The 17001-nt window shown below is 40.5% G+C and overlaps 1 protein-coding gene across 3 annotated transcripts in view; it reads left to right on the forward strand.

Moving 5' to 3' along the window:
* The window catches only part of esama (endothelial cell adhesion molecule a), a 180264-nt gene that overhangs the window by 96288 nt on the left and 66975 nt on the right, over positions 1–17001 (forward strand). The window contains exon 2 of one of the 3 annotated variants that reach the window (XM_061898050.1): positions 4901–4993. The exons of the other annotated variants lie outside the window; for them this stretch is intronic. The gene's annotated coding sequence lies outside the window, so the exon portion shown is untranslated. The remainder of the gene's footprint in view (positions 1–4900; positions 4994–17001) is intronic. 3 annotated transcript variants of the gene reach the window in all.

The raw sequence follows: 17001 nt of genomic DNA on the forward strand, positions 1-17001 counted from the left end.
CTCGCTGATAACTTTTGTTGCCCGCAAAATAAATCGTTGTGTCTTTGTTCGTCCCAATTTTAACTAGTGTGGTGAATCACTGGTTGCTTTAGCGGTTTTGTTGGGGACGAAAGAAATTTATTTATTTGTATTATTATTGTGTTATATAAGGGGTTATTCTTCTTATGAGTATTTGCATTTATTGGAGTATAAATATTTATTTTTTCAATATGAATCAGTTCTTTCAAATAGTAGGTCTGGCCACCCTGTAGGGACACGGTGTAATGCACCCCTTAGTCCATCCATCCATCCATCCATTTTTCCACCGCTTGTTCTCTTCGGAGTCGTGGGGGTGCTGGAGCCTATCTCAGCTACAATCGGGCGGAAGGCAGTGTACACCCTGGACCAGTCACCACCTTATTGCAGGGCCAACACAGATAGACAGACAACATTCACACTCACATTCACACACTAGGGCCAATTTAGTGTTGCCAATCAACCTTCCCCATGTGCATGTCTTCGGAGGTGGGAGGAAGCCGGAGTACCCGGAGGGAACCCACGCAGTCATGAGGAGAACATACAAACTCCACACAGAAAGATCCCGAGCGCAGGATCGAACCCAGGACCTTCGTATTGTGAGACAGAAATACTAACCCCTCTGCCTCCGTGCTGCCCACACTTCTTAGTCCCAGCAGCAATTAAACGTATCCTTGGATCAGAATCAGAAATACTTTAATAATCCCCGAGGGGAAATTAACATTTTCAGCACAAACCCATTCAAGAGCAAACAAACATTACAGGGAGACAGAACAGGATCGCTGACGGGTCTGCCAATTTCCGGCGCATCTTACAAGAACGGTGAGGAAAAGGTAAACAGGTAGAAATATTCAGTCCAAGCTTGGGCCCCTGGAGAGCGGGTCCAGAGTGAGGCCAAGGAAAAATACTTCATAGCTATAGCACACATAAACATGTGAGTAAGAGGGAAACATTAAAGAACACAAAGGACACTAAATACATTGAAAGAGCAGATCTTATGTAAACAGTCACTTCTACACACAGCCACAAAAGTAAAACAACAACAACAACAACAACAAAAACATATACGCTGTGGTGGCTTCTGCGGTGTTCGCCCCACATTTTCACTTCCCTGGTTACATTGACAGAGATTCATTCCTTCGCTCATTTATTACTCATCATTCACTCATTTTACCAACAAAAAAAACACCGCTATGGATAGCTTTCAACAGTTGTTCAGTCCTCACAGAAAGTGGAGATAAACTACATGCAATGTGTTGAAATATAAACGAAAGTTGACGATCAATTTTCAAAACATGCACATATATGCAGAAGAATGTCTGCCACTGGTCAACAGAGCAGGCATCAGACCATAAGACATAATATTAATGTTGTTATTATTACTATTAAGACAACCTTTGCTGGTGTTTTTTAAACTAACCATTAGTGTTGCCCCGATACCAATATTTTGGTAATTATTTTGATACTTTTCAGTACATTTCTAAATAAAGGGGACCACGAACAATTGCATTATTGATTTTATTTTAACAAAAAATCTTACAATACATTAAACATTTGTTTCTTATTGCAAGTGTGTCCTTAAATAAAATAGTGAACATACTTGACAACATGTTCTTTAGTAGTAAGTAAACAAACAAAGACTCCTAATTTTGTCTGCTGACGTATGCAGTAGGATAATGTGTCATTTATCATTTTATTATTTTGTCAAAATTATTAAGGACAAATGTTAGAAAATGAATTATTAATCTACTTGTTCATTTACTGTTAATATCTGCTTACTTTCTCTTTTAACATGTTCTAGCTATACTTCTGTTAAAAATGTAATAATCTCTTTTTCTTCTGTTGTTTGATACTTTACATTAGTTTTGGATGATACCACAAATTTGGGTATCAATCCAATACCAAGTAGTTACAAGATCATACATTGGTCATATTCAAAGTCCTCATGTGTCCGTGGACATATTTCCTGAGTTTATAAACATTAAATACGTTTTTTTTTTAAATGAAAGAAGATGTTGTGATGCCGAAAAATATGGACGTAATCATAATAGTATCGACTAGATACACTACTACACTTGGTATCATTACAGTGGATGTTAGGTGGAGATCCACCAAAGGCGTCTGTTTACATTTTGACGCCGGTGAGCTACGGTGTGTAGTAAAGCATGTTTAGCTATTCCTCGGCCTGCAGGGGTGATACTTGTAAGAAACGTACTTTATTTGTCGCCATGGAGGCGAGGATTAGTGATTTAGAAGTAGCCAAAACACTGCAGCCTGGGGCTGGCCTTTAGCCGCTAGCTAGCTAGCCATGTCTTAAAGCACCTATTCTTTCAAGGGAGAATAGTAGAAATGAAGCTTGGATATACTTTAGAGTAGTCAGTGTACAGCTGGTATACAACGTGTAATTTCCTTTGTTATTTATATTGTTCACTCGTCATCAGCATACATAATCTTTAATATCTGTGATAGTTTTTTTTTCTAATGTGAAGTTGAGCTATGATTTTTAGTCTTTTTTCCTTGCACTAACACACATGTACTGTACTGTGTTGTGTGTTAAGAAGCCTATTTTTCACATGTTTGTGTGCCATGTTGGTCTGAAGCTTTTTTCAGTCTTTGTTGTTATAAGTTTATTAATTATTTTTACATCAGCAAATGTCCCTATTATAAATCCATTCACCAATCCATTTTCTACCGCTTGTCCTTCTCGGGGTGGCGGGGGGCTGGAGGCTATGCCAGCTGCACTTGGGAAGAAGGCGGGGAACACCCTGGACAAGTCGCTATCTATCAATACAGAGGGAAAATCACAACAATACAATGTTCATTTTCTCCTGCAATTTTATTGCATCAAACACTTTTAAAAATCTGCACTTTCAATTGCAATTTTTGGGAAGAACTTCTGCAAATTCAGGCATCTCAATATTGGCCTATGAGATCCCGAAGGGACTGATATGTCGATGTCAATGTTCAAAAATGTTAAATGTAAGATTCATATAAAGCATTTAGTGTTAATTTTTTTGAAATCCTGTGCTTTTGCGGGTTGGGGTTACAAAAACACTTATAACACTGATTTGAAAAATCAGTGGAATGTAATGTTAATGGGAAAAACAGCCTCAAAACATTGCAGCTTTTGACGCAGCTATTTTTTTTAATCAGGCATTTTAGGTCGCAGCATTCATTAAAACAAGACTGCAAAACCTGGCTGTACTGGTTAATATATTGAGACACTTGAAGCTTGTTAAGCCGATTGTTAGCTTGTCTTCTAGTAAAAGAGCTCGGATTGTCAATTGAGCCCTGCTCTCCACTCATCCTTCTTGCAACTGGATCCCTGCTATCGTCGCTGGTGACAAGGGGAAGGGGGGTGGCTAAACTCATGAAGAGAGCGTTTGTGGCTTGAAACGACTCTTTAGTTTCTGTTCCACTTCAGGATCATACAACCTGGTAACAAGACTCTCAACGCATTGTTTGTTGTCTACAAGGTAGTGGGAAGTGGAGCAGGTATTAATGACTCAATGGTGGGGTCGGCCTTGTACTGTATGTGGCACAAACAATTCAAAAACATGTGTGTGTGTGTGTATATATATATATATATATATATATATATATATATATATATATATATATATATATATATATATTTATATATACTTATATATATTAGAGATGCGCGGATAGGCAATTATATCATCTGCAACTGCATCACTAAAGTTGTCATCCACCCGAACCAACATTTTATCAGAACCGCAACTGCCCGCCCGTTGTTATATATCCGGAGTCGGCGCCCTTTATAATTGAAAGAGCTAGTTTGACCCATGTCACAAAGTAGAGAAGGTAACGGGAGCCGCCAAGGTTGTCGTGAATATCCGATGGTGCTCATTCAGATAACGGGAATAAGGGCGTGCTGTGAAGCCACTGTCTTTGACACCTTCAACAACATGTACGAACTGTCTGCCAGTCCAGCAACATGTATGCAGCTTCCGCAAACACACATACAAAATTGAAGGGCATACTGGGTGATACAGAGTACACTAATGGTTGTGATATAAACAATTTTAACACTCTTACTAATATGTGCCACGCTGTGAAGCCACACCAAACAAGAATGACAAATACATTTCGTGAGAACATTCTCACAGTAACACAACATAAACGCAACACAACAAATAACCAGAATCCTTTGCATCCATGATAATTCCTGAATATACTTTACACCCCCGCACCCCCAACCCCGCCCACCTTACCGACGCACGGGGGGGGTGCTTATTTTGCTGCTAGTGGGGTGTATGATATATATAAAATGGGGGTATGCGTACCCCTGGGGGTACTTGAAGGTATGCCAAGGGGTACGTGAGGTTTTTTTTTTAATATTCTAAAAATAACAACAATTCAAAAATCCTTTATAAATATATTTATTGAATAATACTTCAACAAAATATGAATGTAAGTTCATAAAATGTGAAAAGAAATGCAACAATGCAATATTCAGTGTTTACAGCTAGATTTTTTTTGGACATGTTCCATAAACATTGATGTTAAAGATTTATTTTTGTGAAGAAATGTTTAGAATGAAGTTCATGAATCCAGATGGGTCTCTATTACAATCCCCAAAGAGGGCACTTTAAGTTCATGATTACTTCTATGTGTAGAAATCTTTATTCATAATTGAATCACTTGTTTATTTTTCAACAAGTTTTTAGTTGTTTTTATATCTTTTTTCTAAATAGTTCAAGAAAGACCACTACAAATGAGCAATATTTTGCACTGTTATACAATTTAATAAATCAGAAACTGATTACATAGTGCTGTATTTTACTCCTTTATCTCTATTTTTCAACCAAAAATGCTTTGCTCTGATTATGGAGTACTTGAATTAAAAAAATTTTCACAGGAGGAACATCACTGAAAAAAGGTTGAGAACCACTGTGCTAACCCTTTTGAAGCGTCACCACCGCATTCAAGCAGCCTCTCCTCGGCGAGTCAGGTAGGGCTAAAGCAATAGCAAATGTTTTTATAGCAGCAGATTTAAGTCTATATTGCATTAAAAACTAGATTTTGACCCATTTCTATGGGGGAAGAATGATTAGCCCATATATCCACTTACTGCCAAGTTAGCCAGGCTGGGGGGAAAATAAAAGTAAATCTGACGCTGAATTGACTTGAAACTGTTTAATGTTGCACTTTTTATGTGTAGAAGAAAAGTTTTGTCATTTAATTTAATCCGAGCAACAACTTGAGGCAGTATAATTTTGAGTAACGTAGAGCCACACTTAAACAAGTTGAAAAACATATTGGGGTGTTACCATTTAGTGGTCAATTGTACGGAATATGTACTGTACTGTGCAATCTACTAATAAAAGTCTCAATCAATCAATCAATTAAAAAAAGCACTCTATATGTAGAACGGTTTTGTTAATAAACCATTCTGAGCCTTATCTTATTTAGTTTTTATTTTATATATGTTGACCACATTAACCCTGGCAATGGACCCTGTGTGTATATTAGGAGTGCGAATCTTTGGGTGTCCCACGATTTGATTCAATATTGATTCTTGGGGTCGCGGTTCGATTATAAATCGATTTTTTCGATTCAACGCGATTCTCGATTCAAAAACGATATTTTTCCGATTCAAAACGATTCTGTATTCATTCAATACATAGGATTTCAGCAGGATCTACCCCAGTCTGCTGACATGCTAGCAGAGTAGTGTTTTTTTTAAAGCTTTTATAATTGTAAACGACAATGTTTTATCAACTGATTGCAATAATGTAAATTTGTTTTAACTATTAAACGAACCGAAAATATGACTTATTTTATCTTTGTGAAAATATTGGACACAGTGTGTTGTCAAGCTTATGAGATGCGATGCAAGTGTAAGCCACTGTGACACTATTGTTCTTTCTTTTTTTAATATATGTCTAATGATAATGTCAATGAGGGATTTTTAATCACTGCTATGCTGAAATTATAAATAATATTGATACTGTTGTTGATAATATTCATTTTTCTTTCACTACTTTTGATTTGTTCTTTGTCGTGTTTGTATCTCCTCAATTGTTCTGTTTATTGCAGTTCGGAGTGTTGCTGGGTCAGGTTTGGTTCTGGAATTGGATTGCATTGTTATAGTATTGCTGTGTATTGTTTTGTTGGATTGATCAAAAAAAAAAATTGATTTTTAAAAAATGAGAATCGATTCTCAACCGCACAACGTGAGAATCGCGATTCAAATTCGAATCGATTTTTCCCACACCCCTAGTGTATATATGCATGTTATGCCATTGTTTACAAATTTGGTAAATAAATAACCAAAACATTTATATTTTCGTGTTTTCTTACTGTACCGAAAATTAACCAAACCGTGACCTCTAAACCGAGGTACGTACCGAACCCAAATTTTTGTGTACGGTTACACCCCTAGCATTTACCACAAATAAAGTATAAAATGTACAGTTAATACATATCATTGGTATCGATATTGGTATTGGTATTGGCCAATCTCACTCGTGGGTGATCGGTACACTATGGCGACAAACAGTGCCTGGATTGCCTGAACGCCTTTTTGAATTTTAAATGTTATCAATTTGATGGCTTTTAATGTCATTCACAAGTATTATTAAAACTACATGCTCCATAATAAAAAAAAGGTTTCATTGGCGAAATCCACCTTTTCAGTCATGAGCCCGCCTTCATTCCAGACTTAAACACTTTTGCCTGACATACCCAGGGTCGGCGTGTCCACAGTGTCCACTGGATGGATGAACAGGAATAAATGAAAGGTGCGCAAAAAAACACTTCGGAACAAACGAGAAAATCGGGCTTGTACTGCGGTTGAGTCAATTGTGAACGTTACAATCCATACTCTGGTGCACACCAACCATTGTTAACTGTACACTTGGATTACTTTCAATACTTCTTTTTAACAGTCATGTTTACCACTTGAAGTGAATTTACATCAATGAATGAAGTTAGCAGGTTATTTGATGTTCTGGTTTGTATATGATTCACTCCCAGACCTTCTGTTGGTACTGTTCCTCCACCCTAACACCAGATGTGCTTGTCTCTTTGGGGAGCCATACTTTCACCACTGCCTTTGAACACTGCTAGGATTAGTAGTGGGGAGGCTTATAGCAGAGTACTTGCAGCTTCGCCATCCAACCCAATCAAGTTTGAGTGCAGCAGAGATGAGAGCTAAAGCTGCCATGCCAACACCTTGTCCACATGCTTTTATGTAATATCTCGAGTACTCACCCTAAGCAATGTTTGCATTCTTGCACACAATGCTCAGAGCACAAACAAAAGGCATAAACAGAAGAGGAACTCAACCCAGCAAAAGTGTGGAGGCCAATATGCTTAACAGTAAGAAAATAGTTTTATAGGGAAACAAGATCCAGTCATGGCTGTGTTAATTTATATATTAGAGCACATTTTTTGTACTTAAGATGTCAACAAGGGCTGAAGCAGTGGTATTGTCACTCTTGAAAGAAAACATTACTTTTTGGGGAATTTTGCCTGTCGTTCACAATCCTTATTCGAAACAAAAAGACACATTTTTTTTTGTTTTTTGCATTTTAGTTTGTAATAAAAACAAGGTACACTATACTTGGAGTAGAATATCGGGGAACTGTACCAGACGACTTAATGGATGAGCTTGTGGTCAAAGGAGTGGAAATGAAAAACAGTTGGTTTACAGTTGTCTCACTACTTTTATACACATGCAACAGAACAAAAGTCACAAAGTTGACTAACCAACTATTAATTCCATCCGTCCATTTTCTACCGCTTATCTCTTTCGGGGCCGCGGAGGTTCACTGGAGCCTATCTCAGCTCCATTCGGGCGGAAGGTAGGGTACACCCTTGACAAGTCACCATTTCATTGCAGGCCCACACAGATAGACGGACAAAATTCACACTCACATTCACACACTAGGGCCAATTTAGTGTTGCCAATCAAACTATCCTCAGGTGGGAGGAAGCCGTAGTACCCGGAGGGAACCCACGCAGTCACGGGGAGAACATGTAAACTCCACACAGAAAGATCCCGAGCGCAGGATCAAACCCCAGGACCTTCGTATTGTGAGGCAGACGCATTAATCCCTCTTCCACCATGTTGCCCTAACTATTAATTCAACCCGTGTTAAAAGTAGAGATATTCCGATCAAAGTTTTATGCTTCCAATTCCGATCATCCCCCATCCCCATCAGTGAGATCAGCCGATACTGATCAAATGTATTAACTGTTAATGTTTCAATTCATTTATGGTGAGTGTTATTGACTGTTTAATACTATTAACACAATACTTTAAGTATTTCCTTATTTTCTTTTATTACATATTTGAGCAAAAGAAAGTTAGTACAACACTGTATTTTTGCCTCAATCCCACGAGAATATTGCATGTGACTGAAGCATTAAAGGGTGGGACTATCCAGGGCTAGCTGTAATGTGCTCAGACAACCACCAGATGCCACCTGTGAGAAGATAATACTGTATCATCTCTTTTTCTTCCTGACTTATCAGGTCTTATTAGGTCGGTAGTGCATTCTTCATGCATTCTTCACTCATGGAAGCATGAGGCAAAATTACATTGGTACCTACTGCAGTAAACAATAGCTAAACAAAAACTACTATCTACAGTCGTCCCTTATTTATCGCAGTTAAATAGAACCGAAAATGACTGCGATAAACGAAAATTTGTGAACTATATTGAAAGGTAGATTTCCACTCCCACTGCCCCCTCCTGCGTCGGTTGAGGTGGGCGGGGTTGGGGGTGGGGGTGTTTGGTGCTAGCGGGGTGTATAATGTAACCTGGAAGAGTCAGGGTTGCATGGGATTCTGGGTATTTGTTATGTTGTGTTTATGTTGTGTTACAGTGCGTATGTTTTCCCGAAATGTGTTTGTCATTCTTGTTGGTGTGGGTTCACAGTGTGGCGCATATTAGTAAGAGTTGTTTATATCACAACCCTCAGTGTAACCTGCATGGCTGTTGAACAAGTATGCATTGCAATCGCTTAAGGATTGTAAAAGGGATCTCACACAATACGTCACCGGCTGGCACGCACATACAGTAGTGTTGTGTAACAGCGGGCACAACTACATGTATTAGAAGATGTCATGGGAATTACCATCACGACCCGCTCTCAATGTTGCTGTCCGAGTGAAAATCGTAGTATGCAAATCTCAGACAATTTTAGGGAAAGGCACTGAGGTCAGAAATCTACCAGTAATTTCGGAAAGGTCAGCAAGTTCACAGCTGAGCCACACCAGAGTGATCAAAGAGCCGCATGCGGGTCCGGAGCCGAGGGTTGCCGACTCCTGCACTAGATACTCCGGCTTCCTCCCACCTCCAAAGACATGCACCTGGGGATAGGTTGATTGGCAACACTAAATTGTCCCCGGCGTCAGTTTGTGAATGGGCGAATGTGGAAATACTGTCAAAGCGCTTTGGGTAGAAAAGCGCTATACAAGTACAACCCATTTACCATTTACCATTAGTGTGTGAATGTTAGCGTGAATGTTGTCTGTCTATCTGTGTTGGCCCTGCCATGAGGTGGCGACTTGTCCACGGTGTACCCTGTCTACCGCCCATGTGTAGCTGGGATAGGCTACATCACACCCCGTGAACCCAAAAGGGACAATCAGTAGGAAATGGATGGATGGATCAGTTTATGATCATGATTTATGTAAGGCCAACAACGGAAGACTTTCTGGCTCACCACTAAGTTTGTATACAGTAACAAAAACAACAAAAACAATGTTTTGATAAAATAAAAGTATCGATCTAGTCACTTTAGCATTGATAATATACTGACACTAACCTTGAATTGACACCACCGATTTATGGCTGGATCGGCCCCCCCTTATGTGTCGCATACTCTTGGCCGAGACAATGCTGACACAACAACAGTTGCTGTTATATTATCCTCTCTCTACACTCCTATTATTCTACTTTTTCATTTCCTGTTAACATCTACTTACTTTCAGCTGTATTGTGGTTCCATCTACATTTCTTAAACTTTACTAAGCACCAATTTTTCTGTTGTTTTAAAGTACAATTAGAGTGGAAAAACAAGTTTCCTTTATATTGAAGCTATTATCATATATAACTGACTTATAACACCAAAAAACTTCCAAAGTTTGCCTATAAATAGATATGATCAAGATGGTATCCATCTCAGCGAGATTCCCGAGCCATTTTGAGAGATAATAAGGAAGCTGATTACATGATCGCCTGACGTCATGCTAGAAACCAAAGATCCCTTCCCCATCAACAACATTGCTAATCATGCAGACTTTTTGAGAGCCAACGATGATTACTTTGGAAAAAATTATGATCCAGGACCTTATATTTTTAAGCCTGAACACAAAGAGGATGAGCAATAAGTTTCAGAAGCCAAGGGATAGATGCAGGTTCATTGCAACACGAGCATCTGCAGCTATGCGATGTGCTAAACATACAAACTAACCATAACAAACCATAATTAACACTTACTGTAATATTTCTACTCTGGCTTGGATGTCGACCGACTGGGCCCTGACATAATTCTGTATGGATGAAGATTTAATCACATTTCTCACGACGGCTTAAAAAGAAATTGCAACAAGCATCTTTTTGAGTCTTTTTCGTCACCTCGGGGACGTGAAAGTCAACCAGCCTGTAGGACCATGGCCACATTTGTCTGCTACCAGGTGAGAAATGCATGAATTATAATCTAGAATTCACTTTTAGCAAGTTTGAGACAAAGTGGAAGCATACGCCAACTCAGTGTGTCAACAATAGTAGCGTAAGCTAGCATTAGCTCAACGATATCGAAGCGCTGCAAATATAGTGTATCTGCATTGGTGCTAACAATAAGAGTATCACTCATTTTTGGTTAATTTTCAGGTCACAACATGGAAATGGAGTACTGTAGGCGGTTTCTAGATGTTTTTTAGAGAGGGTATAATGAGCGCAACAAAAGATCATTGATCTGTTGACTCAATTGTTTGCTTTTTATTAACGATTTTGAATGCATAAAAAAGCCAAGCATATGTGTTCTCGTCTTACATAAGGATTGTGAATGATAAACACCAAATCTCTATCCAGCTTTTGTATGACTGATCTGATAACATTGTCAGAGTGCAGAAGCGTTACTACACTGACGTAGAGTCTACGGAAATTACCAAAGGTGTTCAGAGCAGAATATTCAAAATGGCTTACTGAATTTGTGACAGTTTAGACTGTATTTTTCCATACTTTGTGGATTGTAAATACAATTACATATGGTTTGATGGATACAATGAAACAGAAATAAGCATATTAAGTAAATTGATTTTTCCACTCTACTAGTACATTAAGCCATCTTAGTGATTTGCATGCCGGCTCCAGGCTTGCTGTTGATGTCAAACATGTTTAGACTCGTCCTGCAGTGATATGATACTTGATAATGATATTTAAGATACTATTTTTTTTTTGTTTTTGTCATAATTGAGGTGATAATGTATGGTGTATGGCAGTGGTTCTCAAATGGGGGTATGCGTACCCCTGGGGGTACTTAAAGGTATGCCAAGGGGTACGTGAGATTTTTTAAAAATATTCTAAAAACAGCAACATTTCAAAAATCCTTTATAAATATATTTATTGAATAATACTTCAACAAAAATTAATGTAATTTCATAAACTGTGAAAAGAAATGCAACAATACAATATTCAGTGTTGACAGGTAGATTTTTTGTGGACATGTTCCAAAAATATTGATGTTAAAGTTTTCTTTTTTTGTGAAGAAATGTTTAGAATGAAATTCATGAATCCAGATGGATCTCTAATAACAAGATTTTAGTTATTTTTATATATATTTTTCCAAATAGTTCAAGAAAGACCACTACAAATGAGCAATATTGGCACTGTTATACAATTTAATAAATCAGAAACTGATGACATAGTGCTGTATTTTACTTCTTTATCTCTTGTTTTCAACCAAAAATACTTTTCTCTGATTAGGGGGTACTTGAATTAAAAAAATATTCACAGGGGGTACATCACTGAAAAAAGGTCTGCTGACATGCTAGCAGAGTAGTAAATTTTTTTCTAAAAGCTTTTAATATTGTAAAGGACAATTTTTTATCAACTGATTGCAATAATGTAAATTTGTTTTAACTATTAAACAAAGCAAAAATAGGACTTACCGTATTTCCTTGAATTGCCGCAGGGCATATAGTATGTGCCTGGCTTGAATTACTGCCGGGTCAAACTCACTTCGCAAAATAATTAGCACATGCTTAGTATTACCGCCTGGTCAAACTCGTGACGTCACGAGTGACACTTTCCCTGTCATCATTTTCAAAATGGAGGAGGCTGATTTCAATACCGGTAATTTGAAATCGCATAGAGGGAAGAGGATTATGAGCTATTCAGTAGGATTTAAGGTCCAACCATACATCACACTCAAATTTTTACTGCATACCTTTGGTAAGGGGTTTTAAAATAATTAGCGCATGCTTACTTTTACCGCATGCCCTTGGTAAGCGCAGGAGTGAGAAGAGGTTTTAAATAAATTAGCGCCCTGGCGGCAATTTAAGGAAATACAGAATTTCATCTTTGTAAAAACATTGGACACCGTGTGTTGTCAAGCTTATGAGATGCGATGCAAGAGTAAGCCACTGTGACACTGTTGTTCTTTTTTTTTTTTTTTTATAAATGTCTAACGATAATGTCAATGAGGGATTTTTAATCACTGCTATGCTGAAATTATAACTAATATTGATACTATTGTTGATAATATTCATTTTTGGTTCACTACTTTTGGTTTGTTCTGTGTCGTGTTTGTCTCCTCAGTTGCTCTGTTTATTGCAGTTTTGAGAGTTGCTGGGTCAGGTTTGATTTTGGAATTGGATTGCATTGTTATGGTATTGCTGTGTATTGTTTTTTTGGATTGATAAAAAATAAAAAAAATATATTAAAAAAATAAAAATATTTTTTTTTATTTTTTTAAAAATGAGAATCGATTCCGAATCGCACAACGTGAGAATCGCGATTCAAATTCGAATCGATTTTTCCCCACACCCCGAGCAGTTATGTACTTTTTCACAAAAATTGTCTAATACTGATGGGACGCCGATCGAGTAGTGTGTCCTTTATTAGTAAATGTATAGACCTTGGTCATACAGTATATGTCAAGGTATGTATGTGGCCTATACATAGGTGTACATTGCAAAATTGTTACCATGTAATGACTAGTGTTGAACAGAAACTCATGATATCAAACGTATTGTCTGTATTTATGAGGAGCACGTGTTACTGAGCTCACTATCCCTAAAGGATCTTTACTCCATTTGGCTGCTATACTGTAATTTAATATATATATAATAAATATAAACGTTGTGACTACATCGGCTTCATCTGGTATTGTAGTCCAGAATTTTCATTTCCTGTGATACAGGCTGCAGTGGGATAATTATAATCACTGTACAATGATAGTAATTACACATAGACAATGGTTTGTGCACCCAGGGGTCCATTCGGCAATTTACAGTATTCACAACAGCCCGTTATAGCCGAGACATAATTCCCCACCACCTCCCACCAACTATATACAACCATATAATTATGAGACACAATTGTCATGTTTAATTCTTTTTTCATACACAGTATTGTCTCATGACCTGTCAAACTGATTCTTTATGAGCCTCAGTTGCTGCGGCTCAAAATACGCTAGACTTTATGCATACAGGCAATACAAACACATTTGTGGAACAAAAAATGATAAAGCATACAATATGTTATTTGCAAACCTAAATAAAACTAAATCATAACAAACTTTATTCAAGCTGTAAGGTGGATAAATCATAAAAAATGCATTAAAGAGGAACTACACTTTCTTTGGAATTGTGCCTATTATTCACAAACCTTATGTAAGACAAAAACACTTACGAGATTTTTTTCTATGCATTCATAATAGTAATTACATGCAATCAAAAGTCTGCTTACAATGAAGCCAATGGGAATAGCTCTATTCTGACAACAAAGCCCTTAAAAACGTCTAAACACCCCCATTAAGGTTTTTATATACATGCTGTAAGTACAGTATATATATAATGTAGTTGCAGGCACATTTATAATAAGATGTAATATTTACATATTTTGCAAATTTTAAGCATATACATTAATTCAAAAAACGCATCATGACTTTCACTTTTTTTCGACAATATCACTGAGTATTACTGACTTCAGACTTTATGAGAGCCAACAAACATAAACATAATGTACTGTACAATGTCTGCTGTCATTAGGATGTCGACTGAAAGATCCATCCATCCATCCATCATCTTCCGCTTATCCGAGGTCGGGTCGCGGGGGCAACAGCCTAAGCAGGGAAACCCAGACTTCCCTCTCCCCAGCCACTTCGTCTAGCTCTTCCCGGGGGATCCCGAGGCGTTCCCAGGCCAGCCGGGAGACATAGTCTTCCCAACGTGTCCTGGGTCTTCCCCGTGGCCTCCTACCGGTTGGACGTGCCCTAAACACCTCCCTAGGGAGGCGTTCGGGTGGCATCCTGACCAGATGCCCGAACCACCTCATCTGGCTCCTCTCGATGTGAAGGAGCAGCGGCTTTACTTTGAGTTCCTCCCGAATGGCAGAGCTTCTCACCCTATCTCTAAGGGAGAGACCCGCCACACGGCGGAGGAAACTCATTTCGGCCGCTTGTACCCGTGATCTTATCCTTTCGGTCATGACCCAAAGCTCATGACCATAGGTGAGGATGGGAACGTAGATCGACCGGTAAATTGAGAGCTTTGCCTTCCGGCTCAGCTCCTTCTTCACCACAACGGACCGGTACAACGTCCGCATTACTGAAGACGCCGCACCGATCCGCCTGTTGATCTCACGATCCACTCTTCCCTCACTCGTGAACAAGACTCCTAGGTACTTGAACTCCTCCACTTGGGGCAGGGTCTCCTCCCGAACCCGGAGATGGCACTCCACCCTTTTCCGGGCGAGAACCATGGACTCGGACTTGGAGGTGCTGATTCTCATTCCGGTCGCTTCACACTCGGCTGCGAACCGATCCAGCGAGAGCTGAAGATCCCGGTCAGATGAAGCCATCAGGACCACATCATCTGCAAAAAGCAGAGACCTAATCCTGCGGTTACCAAACCGGAACCCCTCAACGCCTTGACTGCGCCTAGAAATTCTGTCCATAAAAGTTATGAACAGAATCGGTGACAAAGGACAGCCTTGGCGGAGTCCAACCCTCACTGGAAATGTGTTCGACTTACTGCCGGCAATGCGGACCAAGCTCTGGCACTGATCGTACAGGGAACGGACCGCCACAATAAGACAGTCCGATACCCCATACTCTCTGAGCACTCCCCACAGGACTTCCCGAGGGACACGGTCGAATGCCTTCTCCAAGTCCACAAAGCACATGTAGACTGGTTGGGCAAACTCCCATGCACCCTCAAGAACCCTGCCGAGAGTATAGAGCTGGTCCACAGTTCCACGACCAGGACGAAAACCACACTGTTCCTCCTGAATCCGAGGTTCGACTATCCGACGTAGCCTCCTCTCCAGTACACCTGAATAAACCTTACCGGGAAGGCTGAGGAGTGTGATCCCACGATAGTTGGAACACACCCTCCGGTCCCCCTTCTTAAAGAGAGGAACCACCACCCCGGTCTGCCAATCCAGAGGTACCGCCCCCGATGTCCACGCGATGCTGCAAAGTCTTGTCAACCAAGACAGCCCCACAGCATCCAGAGCCTTAAGGAACTCCGGGCGGATCTCGTCCACCCCTGGGGCTTTGCCACCGAGGAGCTTTTTAACTACCTCAGCGACCTCAGCCCCAGAAATAGGAGAGTCCACCACGGATTCCCCAGGCACTGCTTCCTCATAGGAAGACGAGTTGGTGGGATTGAGGAGGTCTTCGAAGTATTCCTTCCACCTGTCCACAACATCCGCAGTCGAGGTCAGCAGAACACCATCCGCACCATACACGGTGTTGATAGTGCACTGTTTCCCCTTCCTGAGGCGGCGGACGGTGGTCCAGAATCGCTTCGAAGCCGTCCGGAAGTCGTTTTCCATAGCTTCCCCGAACTCTTCCCATGTCCGAGTTTTTGCCTCCGCGACCGCTGAAGCTGCACACCGCTTGGCCTGTCGGTACCTGTCCACTGCCTCTGGAGTCCTATGAGCCAAAAGGACCCGATAGGACTCCTTCTTCAGCTTGACGGCATCCCTCACCGCTGGTGTCCACCAAGGGGTTTTAGGATTGCCGCCCCGACAGGCACCAACTACCTTGCGGCCACAGCTCCGATCTGCCGCCTCGACAATAGAGGTGCGGAACATGGTCCACTCGGACTCAATGTCCAGCACCTCCCTCGTGACATGTTCAAAGTTCTTCCGGAGGTGGGAATTGAAACTTTGTCTGACAGGAGACTCTGCCAGACGTTCCCAGCAGAACCTCACAATGCGTTTGGGCCTCCCAGGTCTGTCCGGCATCCTCCCCCACCATCGCAGCCAACTCACCACCAGGTGGTGATCGGTAGAAAGCTCCGCCCCTCTCTTCACCCGAGTGTCCATAACATGAGGCCGCAAATCCGATGACACAACTACAAAGTCGATCATGGAACTGCGGCCTAGGGTGTCCTGGTGCCAAGTGCACATATGGACACCCTTATGTTTGAACATGGTGTTTGTTATGGACAAACTGTGACGAGCACAAAAGTCCAATAACAAAACACCACTCGGGTTCAGATCCGGGCGGCCATTCTTCCCAATCACGCCTCTCCAGGTTTCACTGTCGTTGCCAACGTGAGCGTTGAAGTCTCCCAGTAGGACAAGGGAATCAACCGGGGGAGCACTTTCCAGTACTCCCTCGAGCGTTCCCAAAAAGGGTGGGTACTCTGAACTGCTGTTTGGTGCATAAGCACAAACAACAGTCAGGACCCGTCCCCCCACCCGAAGGCGGAGGGAGGCTACCCTTTCGTCCACCGGGTTGAACTCCAACGTACAGGCTTTGAGCCGGG

Source organism: Nerophis ophidion, linkage group LG04, assembly GCF_033978795.1.
Source record: "Nerophis ophidion isolate RoL-2023_Sa linkage group LG04, RoL_Noph_v1.0, whole genome shotgun sequence".
Classification (NCBI taxonomy): domain Eukaryota; kingdom Metazoa; phylum Chordata; class Actinopteri; order Syngnathiformes; family Syngnathidae; genus Nerophis; species Nerophis ophidion.